The following is a 21,967-nucleotide window of genomic DNA, read 5'->3' on the forward strand; positions in this document are numbered from 1 at the left end:
TGTGTATGAAACTACAGTGTAATTTGCTCTGGTATCTCATTAAACCTTGTAATGTCTTGCTAATAATTAAACGCCTGCACTTAGCAGAAAATGATTCAGCAGGGTATATCACAAGCATGGGATTCCAACAAACACAGTATGCTTAGACTATAATTGACTTTTCACTCTGCCCTGGAGTTATAGAAGAATAATGGGGCTGGAAATAGCTAGTTAACCTCCTGTCAGGTAATACATAAAAGGAAAACAAAAAAGTCTTCGTTGAACTGAAATACACCTAAACTGTCTCCTCTGAGAGAAACAGAGAGATGTCAAGGTGGGAGTTGTTATACTAAGTGATTTTATTAAGTGGAACACCTGCTGTGAGCTCAGTCAGCCACGCAGGGATTGTTTGACGCAAATTATACATAATTCCTACTGCATGACAAAACATCTATATCCCACACATATAGTATGGATCGACTGCATGGCGCCATGGCATTAAAGAACATACAACACAAAAACTGAATTAAATCCATAGTCAAGTATTAGTTTTAGTTTATTAGGATTAGTTTATTGGGGTTTTGGTGTATGTTTATTTTTCAATATATACTTTGAAAAAGTATCTTGCTTACTTTGCTAAGAAGGGTATGCAGTGTAGTAATATTACTCCTCACTGGTTATTCTCACGCTGTGGCGACTCAAGATTTAGAGCAGCTGAACCCCAAGTATGAACATCAAAAATGTGTCTATGTAGATTTAAAAGTGCATGGAGTGCTAGGTGAGAGCAAAAGAAGCACTATATAAACTGAAGTCTATTTACCACGGACAAAACTAGGAGAGGGTAGAACACAGAGAACACAAAAATCACAAATTCCATAGTGTTCTTTGATTAGTTAAATGAGTTAGCCAATATAACAATAGCTGGGCAGCACAGTGGTGCATCGGTCACCTCGCAGCAAGAAGGTTCTAGAGTTCAACCCATCCAAAGACATGCTTGTCAGGTTAACTGGTATAAAGCTGCTACTGGAATGACAGTAAATGGTTATCTGTCTTCCTGTGTTACCCTGTTAAAAAAATGGCAGGGTCTGCCAGAATGAGAGAGTCGAGCCAAGGATAAACACATCTTCATGCAGCGAAATTATAAAATTATTGAATCAAACAGTCATAAAGCGTTGTTAAATGATGGTTAAATGTTTACCTAAGTGTATGTGTCAAAAGGTTACAGGGTAATCCCCTGACTTGCTCAATGGTGTGCAGCAACAACTGCCATTGGACCACCGGAGCAACATGTTATACGTTTAGTCAAACCATATAATTGAAGATTAACACCTCTGAAGTGTATACAGTGGTTGTAATTATCTGTTAAATAGCATATTTCTAAATTATTGTCAAATTGGAAATTTTTTAATATTTTGAAAATTCCAGAAATTACATTTTCCTCTTGCTTCCACCAGCAGGGGGCCTACAAGAACACTTGAAATGTAACACAAGACTGGTAGATAAATATATATATTTGTACATATGATATCTGAATCATACAAGTGATGATGAAATATTTTCTGGCAACTTAACTTGTTACTTGTTTAATCTTTTTCACTCTCAGAGATGTGTTAACGTGCAAGCAGATTGCAACAAGTATGTCTCAAAGAAGCATTTATCCCTCTGTGGCTGAAAAGAAGAAAAACTCAAAGGAAGAAAAAAAGTGCAAGATAAAGGTATGTGTCCACGAATAATCATTTATCAGTTATTTATCATTAGCATTCACTAACGATGACATTAGTTAAACAGAAGCGTCAGACAAGCCTTCAGTTCTGTCGAGGTTTCATGAGATTAGGTGATGTGTGGAAACCACAAACATTATGGTTGGTAATCTACTGGTAACTGTTACTGTTAGTTTTCATTTCATTTATTTAATGTTGTCTGTTTTTACACTTACATCATTTTGTTAAAAAGTCATATTTAGGCCTAGGTGAAATTCTTTGTAATTATTTTGCCTTTTTGTTTGTTTTGAAACATTTTTTATAAACTAACTTGTTTTGAAAATGTATTGGCAGCTGATTTCTTTCTTTCCAGCACATTAATAAGCCATGGTAACTGTTGTGTTAGATGTAAAATGCAGGGTGGTTAGTGGGTCCCCAAATCAAATTCTGCTTAAGACCCCGTAAAACCTCAGGCTGTCTCTGTCTACTGTTCTATTTACAAGTTGCCCAGATGATGAGATATTTCACAATCAAAAACTGTTTTATTTGATAATGTTAAAGGTCTACAACTACAGTCCTTATTAATCAAATCATTAATAAGTTATCATTTTGCTATTCTGATTTTCAAATATCATTTGAATGACTAGTTGAGTCAGACAACACAAGGTTGAAAACATTTATTTAAACAGCGGTAGCAAGCTCCTGAGTTAATCACTCCCAGTGACTCGACAGAAACTGAGGCGTAATGAGTAAATATCCCCCCAACCTACAGGTGGATGCCGGGTGGTGGAGGGGTCGGAACAGCAGGCAGTAAAGCAAGGCAGCACGAGCAGCTGCACTGGAATGTCAGAGAGAGTGGTGGGAAATGGTTTAAATAGGCTGCCAGAGCGTTTGGTATATATGAGGAGAGCGAGTTTGTCAATTGGCAGAAAAATCTTTGGACTAAACAGGACCCCTTCTGGCACTTTCCTCTGTTAAATATTATTGTAAACTGAATATATGTAGGTTTATATATTTTGTGTTTTAGACTGCCAAACCAATCCTACAAACCGAATAAATAACTTTATGCATTCGGTTATCAAAATTGTTTATCTAATATATGTGAATTTCCTTTATTTTTGCTATTTTATGAACTAAAACTAAAACTAGAAATTATTAATTGCTGCTATCTTATTGTAATGCTTACCCCCGTGTCGGTGCAATGAGCTGTTGTCTATCTCACAGTGTTATATTTGCTGCACGTCACTGGTGCAGTGATCATGTTATTCCTCTCAGTATAGCAGCAAAGGAAACATGTTGTCAACCCCCTTGCCTGCACTGTCTGCCTCTGTCTATCCCACTTCTTCATTGCCCATGGCCTGGGGGAACAGTTGGCTTTCTGAATACTCTTCCCCCTTTGTGAGCACACATTGATTGGCTCTCTGCTCCCCCAAAGCAGAGCAGCATGGGGTGCCAGCAGCCAGCTTTCTGCTGGTGCTGCTCAAAAAAGTCTAAGGGAAAAAATAAGGGGAGGAAATTGTCAGGAGGCTTCACCACAACCTGTCCAGGTATGTCTCTTCTCTTCCTGTCTGCCTCTCCTGTTGTAATGAGAATCAATGGGGTTTAACACATTTCCCTCATGCCTTTTTGTCAAATCGAGTGCAATTGTCTCCTCTGTTTGCAGAGCCATGTCCTCTCCCTCCTAATTGCCCTGCTGTTTCCTTCCATCCTTTGCATTCCTATTTGTTGAGCAGACTCTACAGTTTAAGAGTCTGCAGTGCTGTCATCAGGTCACACACAGCCCCAAAGAACCCCAGTAACACACACGAGGATGCCTATGATAAGGGCTCAGAAATATCAAAGTAGCAAATCTGTCATCCACAGCAGTCATTTTTTAGATGATCTAAAGGGAGCGACATGAAATATGCAGAAACAGTTGTCGAACACTAGCGTTTGTATGATTCCATGGCTATCCTTTCTCTCCATATTTTCGGACATACCGCTGAGCAGCACAAGCTCTTGGTCCACAGTGGAGTAAAGCGTGCACTGAGAGCACATTTTGACTGGAAGACAGCCAGTGGTTGGTCGGTTGCGGAGGATGTGGGCTGGTCTCTGGAGCCTGGTGGTTGTTCATTCATAAACCAGGTGGGAACTGTAAATGAGAACACAGACATCTCCCTGCCCACGCTTTCAAAGATCACATTGTGCTGTTTTTATGTAAGGAGCAGCAGGACGTGCAGGAGTCCAACATCAGCAACGTGTTTTGTACTTCATTTGAAAAGTTCAGCAGCATATATGTCTTACCTAGAAGGTTTTATAATAGAAGATATCAGTGGGGAAATTAAAAAACATTTAAGCCATTTAAATCCGGGTCTTTAAAATTTATCTAGCTTTTCAAAGTTAAATTAAAATATGGCAGGATTTTCCTCCACCTATCAGTCATTTAGCTATCTTTGTGGCAGCCATATGACACAAGACCCCGAGTCTTTGTCTGACAAATAATCGCTCAAATAAAATTTAACATTAAAAAAATGAAAGCGACATTCAAATAAACAAAATCAAATTTCTCTTGCCTCCAAAACCATTTGTTTGTATGCAAAACCCTATGTGTGATCGGCTCTCGACTGCGGTGACAACATTGGAAAAAACCACAGTGTGTTCGTATTAAAAATGTGAGACAAGCCCGTCTGTTGTCACCACTGTTGACATTATTTACCAAGGCGACACAATATTTTCCCCAATATTAACAAGTTATTTCACTACAGTTGTGACAGTTTGCAGACAGGTTCAGCATGAACATTGAGCAGCTCTATGAATTCATGCATTCGAAATATTTTGAATATTTTATTTATATATATTTCATTGACAACAACTCATTTATTTAAAAACATGTTGAAAATTCATCATGTGAAAATATGATTTGCATGAGACGTTTCCTGACACAGACCGACCGACAGAAATGTACAGATATATGTAATTAAGCTAAGATATAGCTAAGAAATAGTTTAGTATTAGATAAAGAATCAGTGGAGTAAATGCAAAATGCAGTTTTTCAATGATGATTTTAGTCATTAGGACTTGCTTCCTTCAGGATTTTTTGGTAGAGAACAAAATTCATTATTCCATCAATTATGACAATTTGTCCAGGTCCTGAAGCAGCAGTGGAGCTCCAGAATCATCACACTACCATCACCATGTTTGACTGTTGGCATGGTGTTCTTTTTATGAAAAGTATATATATATATACATATATATAGATATATATAGATATAGATATATATGTATATACATAGGTGTAAGTCCCATCCCCTTCATGACATATTATTGATGTATTTTTATGGTTGGTATAAAAATGTTGATTCACGTATATTTAACTCAGCAAAATTTTACATGCCTCCTTGAGAGTTCAAGCTTTATACACCGCTGACAAGAGAATGAAACCAGAGTCAACACAATGGGATACAGAAGCTCCATTCAGAAAAATCCAGCAATCAAACCTGTGTGCGTCTCGCTGTGGTGTGACACTGCTAACTGCTGGACCAGCACGCCCCTGCCAGTAAAGCATATCGAATAAATCTGATGTCACACAGAGTCTGCACTCAAGCCAGATGATGCTGCGCCACTGAGCATCACTTTGCATATGATTTTAGAAGCATTCACAGACAGACTGTGCTTGACTAGGTCTCCTTGAACCAGTTGTGATGAGGAAAATTCCCCTCTAATTGGATCAGTGTGTCTGTCTTTGCACTGGCGTTCATCACACCATCTCTCAGGAAGTGTTACAACATTGAGATCACAGGTCTGTGTGGTCGATTCCTTTTTAAAAAAAATCCCAATCATTTACCAGAGTAAAGATTTAATATCATGATGCCAAATATTAATCTACAAAACTACTGAGAATTGTACATAATGAAGTCAGAAATTCAGGGTGAAACGTGGATCACGCTCCACATTCTGATGGAGCATGAATCTGCTGAATCTGGTAGCTCACGTTCTTGAAAAAAAAAAGAAATCACTGCATACTTGTAGTTCTTTCAGCTGAGTGTGACTCACTTAACAGAATTAGCCATTTCTTTTCTCATTAAAAGGTGGCAATTTAGGAATTCAGCAGGCAGGCTCCAAAATGCACTGAAAATTACCTGAAAATAATGATCTAAAGTATTAGAACATTTTCAAATGATATTTTGGATATTCAAAAAGTAGCATTTTGATAATTAGAAGTCAACAAGTATAAAAGAATATAACAGCTGAGCACTACAGTAGCTTAAAAATCATTATCTGGCTGGGCTGGCTTTAATCAAACCAAACTGCTAGTGATTTGCTTTGCTTTTTGTCTGCTTGCCAAACAGTTGTTTGTTACACACAATAATTTAATAAAGTAGCTTTTTATATACTAAAGATTTTCGCTGTTTATTGTGCACCTTGCAACAATCACGCATTGAACACTAGAGGGCTTTATTGCAATTAAAATCTCAGTAAAATTGATGGAGCTTTGGTATCCTGCAATCAAAACTTTGATCCTGTTTCCTGAAGTAACTGCTGCTAATCAGCTGTCTACGATCTCCCTTAAAGGGATGTATTCATCCCTGGCTAATTCACAGTTGGCTTACAAGCTTGGGACAGACTGAAATCAATGCTTCCTGTCACCTTTTAGCAGGACACATGGCGCCTATTGTTACCGCCCATCCCTCCCTCTAACTTAGACAGCTGGGGTAGACAGACTGTCCAGATAGATGAAATGTAGCCTTTCTGCTGTGTGATGACTTGTAATTATAATACAAGTGAAATCTTAAGAAAACTCGTGTCTGACCATGATCGCAGGTGAAGAGTCACTCACAGCAAGCAGGGCGCTGTATTTCTAACTTTTGACATGGCTGCTTCCAAACAGGCCACAGTGAGGAGCAGCAGGTCAATGTGTGTTTGTTTGCGTGTTTGTGTGTGTGTGTGGTGGCCGGGAGTCTGGATGCTGCTTGGCACAGTCATGGCTCCTTGACGTCAGCTCTCAGCCCAGCCTGCTGCTGCTGCTGATGCCGCTGCTGCTCTCAAACATGTCTTTGTTATTCAGAGCTTTCCATCAGAGAGCGGCGACCTGCAAAACACGGAGGGTGGCGTCAGCACCGGAAAGGATCGCTGCGTGACAGCGCGCGTGTGCGTGAATGCGCTCGTCGTAGACCGTGCACGTGCTTACTGCTGTTTATTAGATCATTAAATAGGCACTAAATCCATTGTTAATTATGTTTAGATGTTTAGCTTATAATAATGCAGCTCATAAACTGACAGATTATGCTACAGAGGGAATTATTATTGTCCTTGCATGATTATTTCATTTATTTCACTGCCATTATTATTATTATTATAATTATAATTATTATTATTATTATTATTGGCATCAGTGGCCAAGTACTTGCATTAAGGAAAAATAGCGGAAGTAGTTGCTGTCATGTTTAAAACCATATTTTCGCCTATTCTGATCAGTCTAAACCTAATTTATTAGAGGCCATTAGAGTTAATATTTCCTTAGAAACTGTCATAAATAGCATTTATTAAATCAGTATCGAAATTCAAACTAAAATACCCAGCAATGACGCTTTAGCAGCCTCGTTATTTAATCTAAATCTATCTTCCTGTTTAAACATCCCCAAATCATAACTACACAATGCGGTAGACCCGGTCGGAGCCACAATCAGAGCGGGTCGCTCCAGCACATCCAGATACCATATGGCCGCTGTGCTGAGCGACAGTCCGACTCCGCTCCCGGCTCTCTCCTGATGGCTTCTCCGCGTGTATAATCCGCGACACATTTTGTCAGCAGCCACCGAGCATGGGTCCCTTTGGTAATAGAATAGCCAATGTAATTTGACACTTCAACTTACTGCGCTCTCTCCGAGTCTATTCAGTTACTCACCCACTGACGCCGAGCCCATTCTCAGTGGCCGCGAGGGGGGAAGATATTTAAAAAAAGCAAGAGTCGAAAATTACCGAGGACTTTCTGCGCTTAATAACCCGGTGAGTAGCTGCAAACTTAACGTTGCTTGTTCCCGGTGTCGCGCTACGAGGCTCTTGTCTCGGAAAAGGTTTTGTTTCCACTTTGGCTCAGATTGTTTCTCAACAATAGAGTGACCACTTGAACTGGCACCGAGCGGCACGTCGGAGCCTGTAATAATAAACCGCAGCTTTTTATTTACTATCACGCCGCTTCGTGGCGTCGGGACTGAACCGGCGGGCTGTTAATAAGCAGGTTGTGCATTTCGTTAGTAACAGATGCCGCGTTGATCTCCAACGCGCTGGGGCTTGGAGGCTACACTGTAGCAGGCTGTATGGATCTCGCTCGCAGAATGAACCGTGTCTGGGTGCGCGTGTGTGCGTAATTTCTTGATGTGGGGTTTGCTTTACCTTCAGCTTCTTGATGCGCACAAAGCACATGGTCTGTCTAATATGGGTTTTGGGGTGATACGTGCAAGCTGTAGAATAACTGGTCGTGGCAATAACGGTCACAGCACTGTTCGGGATTTTTCAATGAATGTCACATAAAATCATAATTTCTGAACTTTGATAGCAACACCACATGTATACTATTAAATGATAATGGGGAAAAAGCAAGCATGTCTGTGACAGCCTGCAGTTATCTTGTTGCTGTAGGTCATTAGCGCTTCATAGAGGTTTAACAAGTTGACTCCCAAAATTCCTGCTGTCTGAATATATGGAACCAGTTGGGGTTTGGGGGGGGGCTCTCATTTAGAACTAGGTTGCCTTTCACTTGCACTACATCTGTCCAGGAAGCAAAAAAGCATGGCCAAGTGGAAAAAAGTAAGCTTGACTCTGCTCCTGTTCTACTTCCTAACCATTGTGACTGAGAGAGAGAGGAGAGAGCGACTGAGAGTTTCTGTCATCTGTGATTTTCTTTTCTGTTACAAAATGCAAGTTTTGGAGCATCAAGCAAGCAAACATATCGGTACAGATGTTTCTCGTCCCCCTTTATTGAGATGCCCAGGAGAGCTCTTCCTGCTTTTGTGTTATGCTGTTGAAAAGTTCATTCGGCTCATATCTACTTTTAGCTGCTGCAGCATCCAAGTTTGTCCTGCGAGCAGAGTGTTTTGCACCGAGCCACATATGGGGGTCATGAAAAACCTCCGCGGGGACTGCAGTTATTAAGCAGCCTCGCTTGCTTGTTTACATTTTTGCCATGTAATTCAAGGGTCTTGTTGAGTTTCTTCACTTTGCTGTTTTCGGAATTTGAGATAACGGCTGAATGAAAGATCTGAGATGATGTCAAAGTAGGAGGCTATCATTGGCTGATTCACAAGCGCTTGATGGCACATAAACGCTGAATGAGTGCCTGTATTTTGGAAAATTAAAACTTTCAGTTACTGGAACAATTTTGGTGTTGTCAGACAGAGGAGGAGGTTCTCAGTCCTGTCCTCTCCTTCCCCATCACCCCACCTCTGTGGGGCCCCAGGTTGGGCTCCTGAATAACCACAGACCCCACCAGGCTGACCTTCTTCTATTCAAGTTGAGGATGTTGAAACACCAGCCGTCAAACAAAAGACACATTGAAACAGAGATCTGCAACCCAGCACGTGTGTCTGGGTGCTGAAGTAGACCATTTATTAACTCTCAGTTTCCTGCTGACCAATGGAAACTGTCGACACAACAAACTAAAGCCGTGAGAAGGACAAGTTTCTTCAGATACACGTATTAGTGAACAAAATCTAAAAATAAAGAGAAGCTAAATATATTTTTTTAAATTAAATCATACATAAAGCATCTTCTACACACTTTAGCAAATCTTTTCTTTTTGTCCAGACTGGAGGCTGGCTTAGGTTTGCATGTGGCACCATAAGGCTGACAATGGCAACACGTTGTCAGCGCAGGGTGGAGGGTTCTGCTCTTGCTGTCCCACCCGCCCGACGGGGTGAGAGTAAAGGCGGAAGCTGGAAATGACTGTGCCACATGGGAAATTATTCAACTCTCAGATCAGAGAGGACACACAAGAGGCCTCATTACCTCCAGCAGCACTGCTGGTCAGCCTGTGAGAAGACCGAGAGCTGGTGTGTCTTAACTAGCTGCGCTCACTTACTACAATCCTGTGTGTCATATACTTCTTTTGTCTGAGAGAAATCCAACGCATGACACATGACGCGTGACACAGAAATACACCCAAAAAGTTTAGGAATAAATGCTGTTTTCAGAAAGGAAGTATGACCACTTTGATCTGTAGTACAACAGTAAAAGAAACCAGTCCCAAAGGTTTGCAGTCTAAGCCTCTTTTTACCAACAGTATGTACTTAAATAGCTAGTAAATAGGGCTGTTAGCTTGTGTATAATGTCATAATGTTATTGATTCGGCTTGGGAATTCCACTTGCAGTGAGCGGCTCCTGTGTATGGCGAGCTCTCTGAAGCACTCTAACAGGAAAAAGGTGAACGAGTAAGCAACCGAAAGCTCTTCCTCCGCGGTCAGAGCCTGTGGGAGGTTTGTGTAGGTTTCGCTCAAGGTCCTTTTTGTGTTGTCTTTACTCAAGAGAATAAACTCTTGGGATGAATCACCCTGCTGGTATGGCTATTTTCAAAGGGTAAGGAGAATCGAGGGGTAGAAAGTATGTCACTAGGTAGATATAGCAGTTTAATCATGAGGTTTACCTTTGTGTCAAACAGCGCTTAATAGTCCTGTTATGTTAGTTGTGAGTAATTACAACCTTGCACAGGGTTGCTGTGACTTTGAGATTGTAACTCGTGCTGGAAAGTAACTAAATGCATTACTCAAGCTACTTTGAGTCCTCTGCAGATATAAATTTTACATGAAAAGCAACACGTTGTTACAAATGAAACCCTTATTGGTCCTCTTGGCTTATTGTGACTAAGTGGAAGCACCAAAAATTTCACACATGATGACCTCTAACTTAAGACAGTTTCATTTAAATTCATTTTAGGATTACTTAGATAGTATGATCAGCGACAGTGGTGAGGAAGAAATCCATTTTCTCACTCAAAATAAACAGAATTAACTGTATAGGAAGTTGTTAAGAACTTCAGGGATCTGCTGTAGCAATCACATGGTGAGAGTGGGGAAAAAGAATGTCCTTTTTCAACAAGACAATACACACAGCAAAAACAGACTTAGGGAGGGAGCAACTGGTTGGTTGTTGATAAATAGTCGATCAAAATAAACAAAATAGTCTATGTAAGACATGATGCTTCAGATTTACCTTGGAGTCCCATTAAAGGATCCTGACCCTCAGGTTGAGACACAGTATCACAGGGCAGCAAATAGACTTGAAACTGACTTCCACCTTAACCAGCTATAACACAGAAAGTGCATTTTACCCATAGTATCTTTTTTACACATCTTGTACTGTTTCAGTAAAGGGATCTGAATGCAGCTGATCTGAATAACAAAATAACCATTTGCTCTACATCATACCAGCGTATTCATCTTCCATATGTTATTCTGCATTCCTCGTGTGTATGTGATGATTTGCGACGCTCCACCTGTGACATGGAGCTGCAGTAACATGTGTACCGCGCAGATATTCACTGAGGGGTTTTATGGTGGATAGAATGCTCTGACTGTACCTGTCAGCTTGACTGTTGACTGTTAATATGAAGCTTCTATTTTCAAAACACAGCTCAGGGAAAGGGAATCTGTGTGCGTGTGTGTGTGTGTGTGTGTGTGTGTGTGTGTGTGCGCGTACTTGCTTTTGTGCAGGAGGGAGATACAGAGCAGAGCGAGGGATGGGAGAGGTGCTGGGAGTGACGCCAGACCACACATCATTTAATCATGTTAGCGTGTGCAACCACTTTGTGCATATTTTCGGTTGCATTGGTGATAGGAGTTGTTATTGTACAAACTGTACTCACACCGAGAGAGAGCGAGAGATGGCTTGACAGGAGGGAAGACAGAGATGACAGTTTGATGCAGGAGAGGCAAAATAAATAGCTCTTTGGATTTTTCAGATTTGTGAAATTTCAGTGTTATGGCAGAAAGCGATAACACAGCCCGAGTCTGATTTTCAGTTGCTGCTGCAACTATTAACATCGCTTGAGAAATCCAAAGTCACCACGTTTGAGAGCATTTAAATGTGAGCCGGTGGAAGGATGACCATTGTGCATATTAGCATTGGATTTCAGCATGCTCTTTGGGCTTAATCCCACTGTTGACTTGCCTGCTAAGTACTGAGTGTGTTATTTTTGCTCTTTTTAAAGAGCCCCTCTACATAATCTCACCTAATCTAATCTATCCCCTTTTATAATAGACTCGGAATGATGTGACTTTATAGAAAAAGCTTTAGTGTAGATCCATACCAAACAGACCAGTGTGCTGCTTGCTTCCCCAACCCCTCTGGCAAAGCTCTTGTGAAAATGCATGTGACCTCTGTGCCCCTTGTTAGTCTGAACAATAGGCTTGCCTCCTCTTACAGCTGCAGCCATGCTGGAGGGGAAGTTTGCCAGAACAGAAGACACACACTGTCTGATTAATAGGTTTAAAGACAGCAGGTTTAGCTTCATAGAAGGCACAATATCATTAAAAATATAGATTATATTCAAGTTTTGTTAAGTTGTTTGTGCTTGTAGATAAGCATGGGCGGCAAATGTGAAATGAAAATACATTTTTTTAATCTAAAACTGATGAAAGGGTTAATTGAGTAATTGATTTTCTGTTTATTTATTCATTTTTGTTAAAAGTTATACAAATACTTTCTGCAGAGTAAATGAAATATTTAGACAACCAAATGGACAAAACAATCTCCTTAAAGATGTCAGTCAAATCTTTTTCTAAGAATTCCCAGCATTTTAACAGTTAATTGATTATGAAAACAATTGTCTGCATAATTTATTAACCTTCCTTTATTGCTCATAATTAAAATGCAATTAAAATCTACTAATTCTTTGTTTACATGTTTGTTGTTGTCAGCAGGGTTTTAGAATTTCAGTGGACAAATTAGAGCACAAACTGAAAAATAGCTGTGCGAAAAGCAAAAAAGAAAAAAGAAAAAAAAGAATGCAATCTGTGAGTCTTAACCCACACTGGATGTAATTGGAGCTTTCTGGGGTCCCCAGCAGTCGCAGGCTCATGCATGTTAAATGTGACATACTGTGAAAAACAGACACGGACGATGACAGTGCATCGCCGCAGTGTTAAGTGTAAATGAAAGGCTCTGGATCTTGGAAAACATCCGGTTTCTACAAAGTCTCAGCCTTTATAAATCTAAACAAGGTCCAACCGAGGATCCCGTCAAATCTTCCAACGTGTGATAGTGTTGCGTAGCAGGCATATTCCCCTCTTAAATGTGAGCAAAGACCGAGAAACTAGCTCTCAAAATTTGAAAATGTCTCAAGAGGTGTAATCTCACTATCAAGAAATGGGCACCGGGAAAGCTCCCGAGAGGGCTCTGCTGAAGCATCACAGTGTCTAGTGTGTGCTCCAGAGGATTTTTTCTTCTTTTTTTCGGAGAGACAGAGAGATCTACATCTCTGATGAGTAATGAAGGTGATTCTGAGCAAGTGGTGGAATTACATTCAACAGAGCCCACGGGGGTCCATATCTTATTGTTCTGTGACAGGGAAAATTAACTGGGATTTACTAATACACAGGGAACGTCCTTCCCCCATTCTCTCCTGCGCTCAAAGAAAAGGTCTGAGGGTAATCTCTTTCCCAAGCACCGCCACCCCCACGCCCCCTCCCTTCCCAAACTAAAATGTCAGATCTTTTCAAGTTTGCTATCGAGATGTAAAACATAAGTAGATAAAATCCCTGACATGTTGCCCCATCTCTCATTCATCTGTTGCCATATGTTGACACAAAAGACGCGTTCTGCTTAAGTGTTGTTTTGCATTTCACCTGTTCTCCTTTGCATAGTCACTGTGGCAAAGCGTGCAGATGACCCAAAGTAGATAGGGCTCCATGGCTTTTATTCTCATGGGATCTTTGAGTATTTGTGACAGTTTCATGCTTATAAATTGTCATCATCGGTACTGCTTGTGTGCGTTTGATTAAATGTGATTTACACTGACATAAGACAACAACCCAACAACAGACTGTCTGAAATCTAAAATTTGCATTAATATATTTTCTATTGGTGGGTTATAATGCATGCTTTTCCACTTCATTTAAAGCACCGAGACAAGAATAGACACATAAATCTTTGCAAGCCTTTTGCCTGCTGTGCATGTTAAGAGCACTGGTGTACTCACTGTGGTGGTTACATTTGTAAAATTAGCATGTATGAAAATCCATCCCTTGCTTCAAAATATACAGGATACTGGATATATTATTACAGATGAACAGGCAGAACTTGACTTCAATAGTATTATCACAAATCAACCAGACAAGATCCCAAATTTCTAAGCATGACGAGGTAACAAAAATACATGTGCACTCAAAGGCCATAATTCCCAAAGAGACGTGAAACGCAGCCCAATAACATATCTTGAACACAGAGAAGCAGTGCAAAACCATCAGCAGCCTTCATAAAATCTGAACCATGAGCAGATCACAGCAGTTAATAGCCAGATGTGTACTCTGAGCTAGCAGCCAGGCTTGCTTTTTAGGGATTTTTCATATTTGTGCAGTTTTTGGCAAGAAAATACATTAATTTAAAAAAAAATGTTGATCTTCTCTTTGCTCCTATTTAAGTCTTTTTTTTGCCCTGTTTGCAAACCCATCTCACCAAAGACTCAAAAGCTGATTTATTTATTCATTTATCATTTTTTTCTTCCTGATAATTTAATGTTTGAATCTTTAAAATTGGCACAAATAGAAAAAAACAGCTTGCACAAACTGCCGAGGTCCAAGGTGACATCTTCAGATTGCTTGCTTTGTGCAACCAACAGTCCAAAACCAAAACACATTCAGTTTTCAATTATAGAAAACAGAAAAAGTCATCACACTAGAGAAGCTCTTTACAGCTGCTGATCAACTGTTTAATTGAATAATCCTTTAAGCATCTGTTTGCCGGAGCTACAATTCTCTCGCCGCGTTTTTAATCCATAATGATTTTTGTTTCTTTTGCGACCCAATCATACTTTATTTTCTCCTCCCTGCTCAAACAAAGTCTTTACTGATGATGAAGTGCGGACAGCCGTGACACCACACCCACAGCCTGTGTGTCAGCTTACACTGTACCCTCATGCTAACGCCGTGTCTGTGTGCGGTCGGTTACCCAGGTGCAAGGCATGCATCACAGACCGGAGCTGATACACTGACGTGACAGCTGTGGGCAGAGAAAGAAGATCATGAGAGAGGTCTCGGTGCTGGATAGGGTGGAATATGTTAACCCTTAACATGCGACTGATGCATTTTAGGTCACAAAAGGCACACCTTCTGTTCTGAGTTTGCCTTATTTGTACACAATTTTCAGTTGATTGGGATTTAAGCTCTGTAACTTCCCATCTCATAATCCTCAAATCTCAAACCTCTCTTCAGTGTTAATATGAGGCAGACAAATGTTGTCAATAGTGTAAACAGGCGCTGCAGAAAGCTAAAGTCTGACATTTCCGTGGTGCAGATTTGCTCCAAAGTAAGCAAATATTTACCAAAACACCAGGGTCAGGTGTAGCCTTCAGCTAATTTGGCATAGCTGTGAGAGTACACCTGGTTTTCATCTCTCAAAGCATGATGTAGCACAAATCCAAAATTTCTATAAGTTTACATTACTATTACTTTTTTCTGTAGCACACAGACATTTCATCATATCTGACCATCTAGCTTTATGTAAATTACAGGCAAAGATCCTAGAGAGCTTTAAATAACTCTAGTGTAAACATGTCCTCCATGTTTCTTTACGTTCCTTCATCCTTTGGCTTTTGAGAATGAACCGCGACCGCAGACAATAGATTTCTTTCACACTAATAGTAATCAGTGATATCCTAACAGCCACCACTGCTGCTGATGAATGCTAATTAATTGGGCAGTGTTCCTGAATGTAAACATGCAGTGCGACACATATGCAGAAACACTTCACACTCCTATTTATAGGTGCCGATTGCATAAGCTCTTTTGCAACAACAGGGTGTTCTCACTTTGTCAGTATCAAACCGAGAAAAACTGTAACTGACCAGACTATTTTTACACGCGCGCACATATATTGCACTTCTTCCTGGCAAACCGTGTGTGGCCCAATGGGTCCCACGGCTTACAAAAATGTTGACAGTGGACGCTATTTTTGACCATCTGCTCCAAAACGAGGGCATGTTTGAGTCACAGACGCTGTGGTGCGAGGCTGCGCCCGTGATGTGCCTGGCATGTGGAGAGAGTCAGGGAGGGAGGGAGGGAGGGATAGAGAGAGATGGCTCACCCGAGGGCCCAGCATCCTTCGTGTCACTGTGGAAGTGCACAGTGTGCGGCTGGTTTCACTAATGTGTATTACATTAGCATGGAGGGTGATGGAAGGGGGGAGGCTGTCGAGGGGTGCCAGGGAGTGGTTGATCCTTCACATCTTGGAGGAAGAACAAGAGAGGAGATATCCTTGCGCTTGACTCATGGCGTAAACATCGTCAGTGAGATGAAATAGTGCGAGGTCAGAAAAGTGTCTGCGTCTCATTCCGACTCTGTGCCTCATCTCTTTTTCTTGTGCGCGTCTGCGTTATCTGTGAGGCAGGAATGCGAAACCAAATCTGGGGTGTTGTCGGGATGGGTGGGTGGGGGTCACAGCGGGATTCTTTCAGAGAATTACCCCCGTGTGTCGCCACCTCTCACAAAGTTTACGACTCCTTTCTTTGGAGAGTAGTCTGGCCGTTAAACTACTTTGTAAAGTGCTATTTGTGACTTCATCCTACTTGTTTTTGCATCCCTTTAAAACCGCCTATATTTCTTTAGCTCTTCGACAGCATTTGTGCATATCGACAAATGTTTATCCTCTCTGATGTGGAGATTTCTACCTTTCTAGAGGTCTTTAAGACTAAGTAATCACACGCTGTCTTGCTGTCTCTCAGCATCAGCCATTTTCTTGATTAAGTGATTTAATTATTTAGTCCATAAAATGTCAGAGAAGTATCTATCCCAGTTGTCAGAGAGCTTCTGATGGCATCTGTAAGTTCTAAACCGAATGATGTTTTAACTCAGAAATAAAGTTTAACCTGCTTAGAGGGGAAATATTTCAAGCTCACTTTTAACAGTTAAGCAATTATCCAAGTAATGGCTTAATGACAACAATTATTTAATTTGGGATGCACAGATATATTGGCCAATATCAGTGTTTTTCTGAGGTGTCACATTAGATTTGTGCTGGCTAACTGTTCAAAGACTTTTAAGCAGTTCAGCGAGAGCTAAAGAAGTGAGCCAAAGTATTATTTTAACCATCAGCATGAGTACAACGCCACGCCTCCTGAACTCTGTTTAAACGCACTGATCCCTAAACAGGAATTTAAGAGTCACCGCTTTTACGTTAACTCTGAGGTTTTGCTTGAGGTCAAACACCACAACATGGCTTTGCTGTAACAAGGACCACCTGAGTTCACCGTTAAATCCTCAGCACTTTGTGGCTTTGCTGCTCTTGATTTTATTTTTCTGGCACCAGCTGATGTCAAGGAGCAAATTGAAAAAGCAAATTACTGCAGGCCGCGTATCCTGCGTCGTCTTTGTGTGCACTTCCTTCGGAGGAGGGAGGTGGAGAAGATCATGTGAGCTGTAATTATATTTATGTTGGGCCCCATTCAATCTGTCACAGTAAATTTTGCCCGACTTGTCATATTGTAAATCATTACAGCGGATTAAATGCTGGTTATGAACTCAAAAGGCCGGGAAAGGATTTTTTTGATTTATTTTTTTGATTTTTTTGTCCTTGTGATCGCTGTATTTGTTTATTTGTGACAAGCTAGTTGTGCCTGATATTGTGTTTTCTAGATGTGTTCAATAAATTTTAATTGGGTGCAGAATGGGTAATGTCACCGATGTTTGCTTTGAAGAAAATCCCTTTCAAAAGGGCAGGCAGCCTTCCAAAAGTGAAAGAATACCTCTGAAAGGCTTCGTGTTTCACAAGCCGTCCTGCGCATTTTGTTTTCTCGTTTGTCTGCGATCAAAGACGGCGATGAGCACCGATGGAAAGTTTGACTCTTTTTCTGGGAAGGGGCTTCTTTCAGAATAGTGCGAGAGAAAAGTGGGAGGGAAAAAAAATCCTTTTGATTCATCTCAATCAGCTGCTGAGTGCCAAAGCAGGAGAGACTGATGAAAGAGTAATTGGTTTTGCATGTTTCACATACACTTGGTGTCCAACCTACAATAGTGATGGACTGTACTCTTGCCTATGGCAGGACTTAGCTGCCACAGTGAGATTCATAAATATCCTCATGATTAGCTGGGCTCCTCACTCATTAGTAAGTGGTACGAATCGTTACTCCCAAGTCACTAAAAAGATTAGTTCAGAATGAATAAACTTTTCATGCTGCTTGCACTTCAGCTGCTCTCAGACAACAATAGTATTGTTAGGTTTCATTTTACTCGTCCCTCATGAATTTTCAGCAGTTAAATCAACTTACAGCAGCGAGTTGTCATACATGCGTTCTGCCACTCTTGAGCACAAAGACTGGATGCAAGCCTCACATGTCGGAGCAGTTGCTTCATTTGTCTAGAAAATCACTTGTTTGGAGAAGCGCTGAATGTTGCATCCCTTGATTTGTATGCGAATAACATCTACCCAAATAAAGCTTTGGAAATTTCCCTAATGTTCACTGCAGCAAAATCACATTTCAGCCTTGTTTATGCTGCTGTCTATACCTGAAGACATAATTTCATACCTAATTTTTTATAGACTCTCTTAACCTGCTATATATTATGGATTTTAGCTTGCCAGGACTTCTAAGAAGGAATCTATGAATTATTTGTGTCATTACTTTTGCTGCTGATAGTTTGAAATGTTTTGCATAATAAACAGCCGAGACAACAAGTGAAAAATTAATGAGCAATATTTTTCAAAGATACAGTTTATGATGCGTGTGATGTGATGCTTGCTGATGACCAAAAAAAAGAAAGAAAAGAAACTCTATTCTCTTTGGAATGACTGTCAACCATCAATTTTCATAACGTCATTGTTCGGCTACGGAGTATTTATTTTCATTAATCTCCACAGTTTGTATTGTCATGTTAATTTACTCGACAAGTCTCACTACAGTGTGAAATTTTAAGAACAATGAGGATGAAAGCCAAGAAGGCAAGGCTCATATCAGCCGAGGAGGATATTGGAGAGGAGTAGTCTACACTTTGCCGAACTCCCAAAGCTTCTTTTTTAATATTTAGCTCCTGTCAGTTAAAATCAAAAAGTTTCTCACTTTCTCTAAAGCTCGCACAGAAAGAGAGAGAGCGAGAGGGGGAAGCTGCTTCACGGGTGAAAGCCCTCACACATGAATATTTAATGGTTGCATTTTAACCAGAGTCATAAAATCCAAGAGGATGTGGCTGAAAAGAGAGCAGTGAGGAGTGTGCAAAGTAGGCTACATTGTTTCTTTATAGTCTGAGCTGGATGCCTGAAAGTCATGTAACTCTTCTCAGGCTGCAATAGTGAATCAAATATGTGGATTGTGTCGGGCTAATTTAAAGCCTGGGCCACGTTTAGCAACGTGTTGCGGCCTGTTTTTGCAGGGTAAGCAGCTTGTTGTACAGCAGGATGAGGAAATCTTGGACCTTAAGGGGCTAAATTGAAAATGTTTCATTTTGACACCTCCTCAATGCACTCAGGAAAATGAATTTGATACACTTAATCCATTTGGCCAGTTGACCAAATTGTGAGGCAACATCTATTCAATACGCATCAGTTTTAGCTTAATGGAGCTGGAGCCAAAAAAAAAAAAAGAAGAAGAAGAGGAGATGAGGGTATCTATGTGTATTTAATATGCAACCTCTCCTTCTTCCTCTACTTCTAGTCTTGTCATGCATTTTTAAAATTCTGTTCAGCCCTCCGCTGAGCCAGACTTGTAGCCGACAGACACTGAGCTGATTGTTAAGTTTGATAAAGCTCTGCGTTTGTGTGTAGCTGGAGTTATTTTTGTGTACGTAAGCTTTACTTCACAGAGGTAATCATTTGTCATCCAATATTGAATCAAGTTAAATGGACTCATAAATTGCAATCACTTAACTCAGCCCAACTATTATGTTTAATATTGCTTTGTGGGAAAAGGTCAGCCGGCAGTGGATCAGGTTCCACCAACACAGATAATTCAGCTGCCTTTTATGAGTCTTTTAAAGCTCCGGAAGAGGAAAAAAAATCAGCACCCAGGAAAAAAACTGTACACTACTTAACAGCGGGAGCGCAGGATACGCAGCAGCTCCTGTTTATGTTTTCTATCCTTGAATATCCTTAATGCGGTGTTTAAAGTGTGTGTGGCTGGCAGGTTGCAGATAAAACACAGTGGATGCCCTTAAGGGAAACACAATAAAAGGCTTTCCCCTCTGAAAGGTCCAAAGTGCAGTTGTCCACTCTGCACAGCAACAATGGAGCGCTTGTGCAAACGGAGCCATCAGTGGCACTGGCAAGCTTGGCAAACCAGCTTATCAGGAGGCAGGGTGCACTGAGGGGGGGGTGGTTAGAGTATGTGTTTTTGTGTGTGTGCGTGTTACTTTGTTTTGTCCAGGAGCACTGACCTCTTAGTTAATTCATGGCTCCTCTTGTTTTTCTTGCATGTGTTTGTGTGCACACACGTTTATGTATTCGATGATGTGGAGCATGCTAACGGCTAACCAGTACCATTAAGGGAATACTACACCAAAAATCTTACCGAATAACACAGTGAGTGCAAAAAACTACCTGGTTTTAGCAATCATGCCACCATCATGTGATGTCATACATCAGTGTGGCAAATGGCATTTGCATCTCCTAGACCAGAAGGTGATGAATTCAGCTAAAATTTTGTTTCCTTGAACCCATGTCCACAGCACAAGTAGCACTTCTTCACTGAAAATGTGTCATATTTGCAGGGTATCTACTGATCAGCAGGTTGTTGAGCCCTGCCTCCTTCAGTCTACATGTTGAAGTATTTTCGGGCAAGATACTGAACCCCGAGTTGCCCCCAATGAATCTACTGGAGTGTTTATGTATTTTTCAAAAAAGGCACTTGTAGTAAGTAAGCTCTTTGAGTGCTCAAATTGAGCATAAAAGTATATAAGTACCAGCCCATTTACCATTTATTACAAATTATTGTATAAATGGATTTGGCTGGAAAGGCTTAAATCTTCTTTGAGGAAGCCGAAGAATTCAAGTAAGAAATCTGCAGAGAACTAATCGCATAAATGTTAACATGATGTTAAATCTTAGATCAACAAGTTTAACACACGAGCAAGAAGCTGGGCTGGTGCATCAGCAGAGTAATTGGGAAAGAATCTGAGGTTAAACAAAATGCTTTACTAATCAGACGCAGTTTTGATCATTGATATTTGAAGTCTAAAATAGTGTTGTCCTAACAAATAGTTAAAAAAAATTCAACTTAAGGCGTAATGAGAAGTGTTGCATAATTGATTGGGTCTTATTAGCCAGCTGGTAGTCACACACGTGTGAATGAACCAATGATTGCGATGCACGAATCAAGCGTCTGATGCCAATCAGTGAATCCCAGCACTGATTTACTGTCCAATAGCAGGCTTAAAAGGTAGCTCTGAAAAGTCTGAAGTTACAGTTTCCATGCTTTAAAGTCCCCGAGCTTGGAGAGAGAGATGCGGAAAATTTTAGTCAACCACCCATTTAACCCTGGAATATTACTGAGCAGATGTTAAATGGCTGTCATCGGTCAGGTCAGCCGGATAAGCACTGGTGGGCACTATCAACGTGTCAATATTTACATTACTTTACCAATTGCAGTAATATTTTTGCACCACTGTGTCCCTTTTCTGCATCAAAACTGCATGCGTGAAACCAAATGAATTCGCCTCATCTCTCACACAGGTACAATTTCAAGAAGTGCAGTTTGTTGGTTGATTTTTTTCTTTTGCTTTCTCAGAGCTGTTTGAGTTGTTGGAGGAATGCATCGTGTGCTTAGTTTACTCACTTGCCAGATAGTCTGTAGTGCTTTCACTGCATTTCCTTTGGGACACAACACTTGGGGGAAAAAAAGGAAGTCTCAAGGTGCCTGTGTTCGGCTTTAGATGTGACTCTGGGTTGGTAAATATTTAGAGAGCAAACATTTTGATACCAGCAGGGATTATAGTTAGGGGAAACATGCTTTTCTAAGAATGGAAATGTCAGCATATTGCAAGGTATCATGCTACAATTTTTATTTTAATGCCAGTCTCCAAAAAGTAGCAATTTAGCAACTCAAATCCCACTGAGGAAACCAGATTGCTTTTCTAAGTCCGGCTTATTTTGATGTAGCTCGCCCACTGCAGCTCATT

The 21,967-nt window shown here is 40.6% G+C and overlaps 1 protein-coding gene across 3 annotated transcripts in view; it reads left to right on the forward strand.

The window, feature by feature from the left end:
- Window positions 1-7,379: 7,379 nt before the first annotated feature.
- Window positions 7,380-21,967, forward strand: part of LOC100698832 (zinc finger MIZ domain-containing protein 1) — a 110,259-nt gene continuing 95,671 nt past the window's right edge. For 2 of the 3 annotated variants that reach the window (XM_019362532.2, XM_019362531.2), the window contains exon 1: window positions 7,380-7,664. The gene's annotated coding sequence lies outside the window, so the exon portion shown is untranslated. The remainder of the gene's footprint in view (window positions 7,665-21,967) is intronic. The other variant, XM_003441810.5, reaches the window with a different exon arrangement.

The sequence above is a fragment of the Oreochromis niloticus genome, linkage group LG8 (assembly GCF_001858045.2).
Source record: "Oreochromis niloticus isolate F11D_XX linkage group LG8, O_niloticus_UMD_NMBU, whole genome shotgun sequence".
NCBI classification, from domain to species: domain Eukaryota; kingdom Metazoa; phylum Chordata; class Actinopteri; order Cichliformes; family Cichlidae; genus Oreochromis; species Oreochromis niloticus.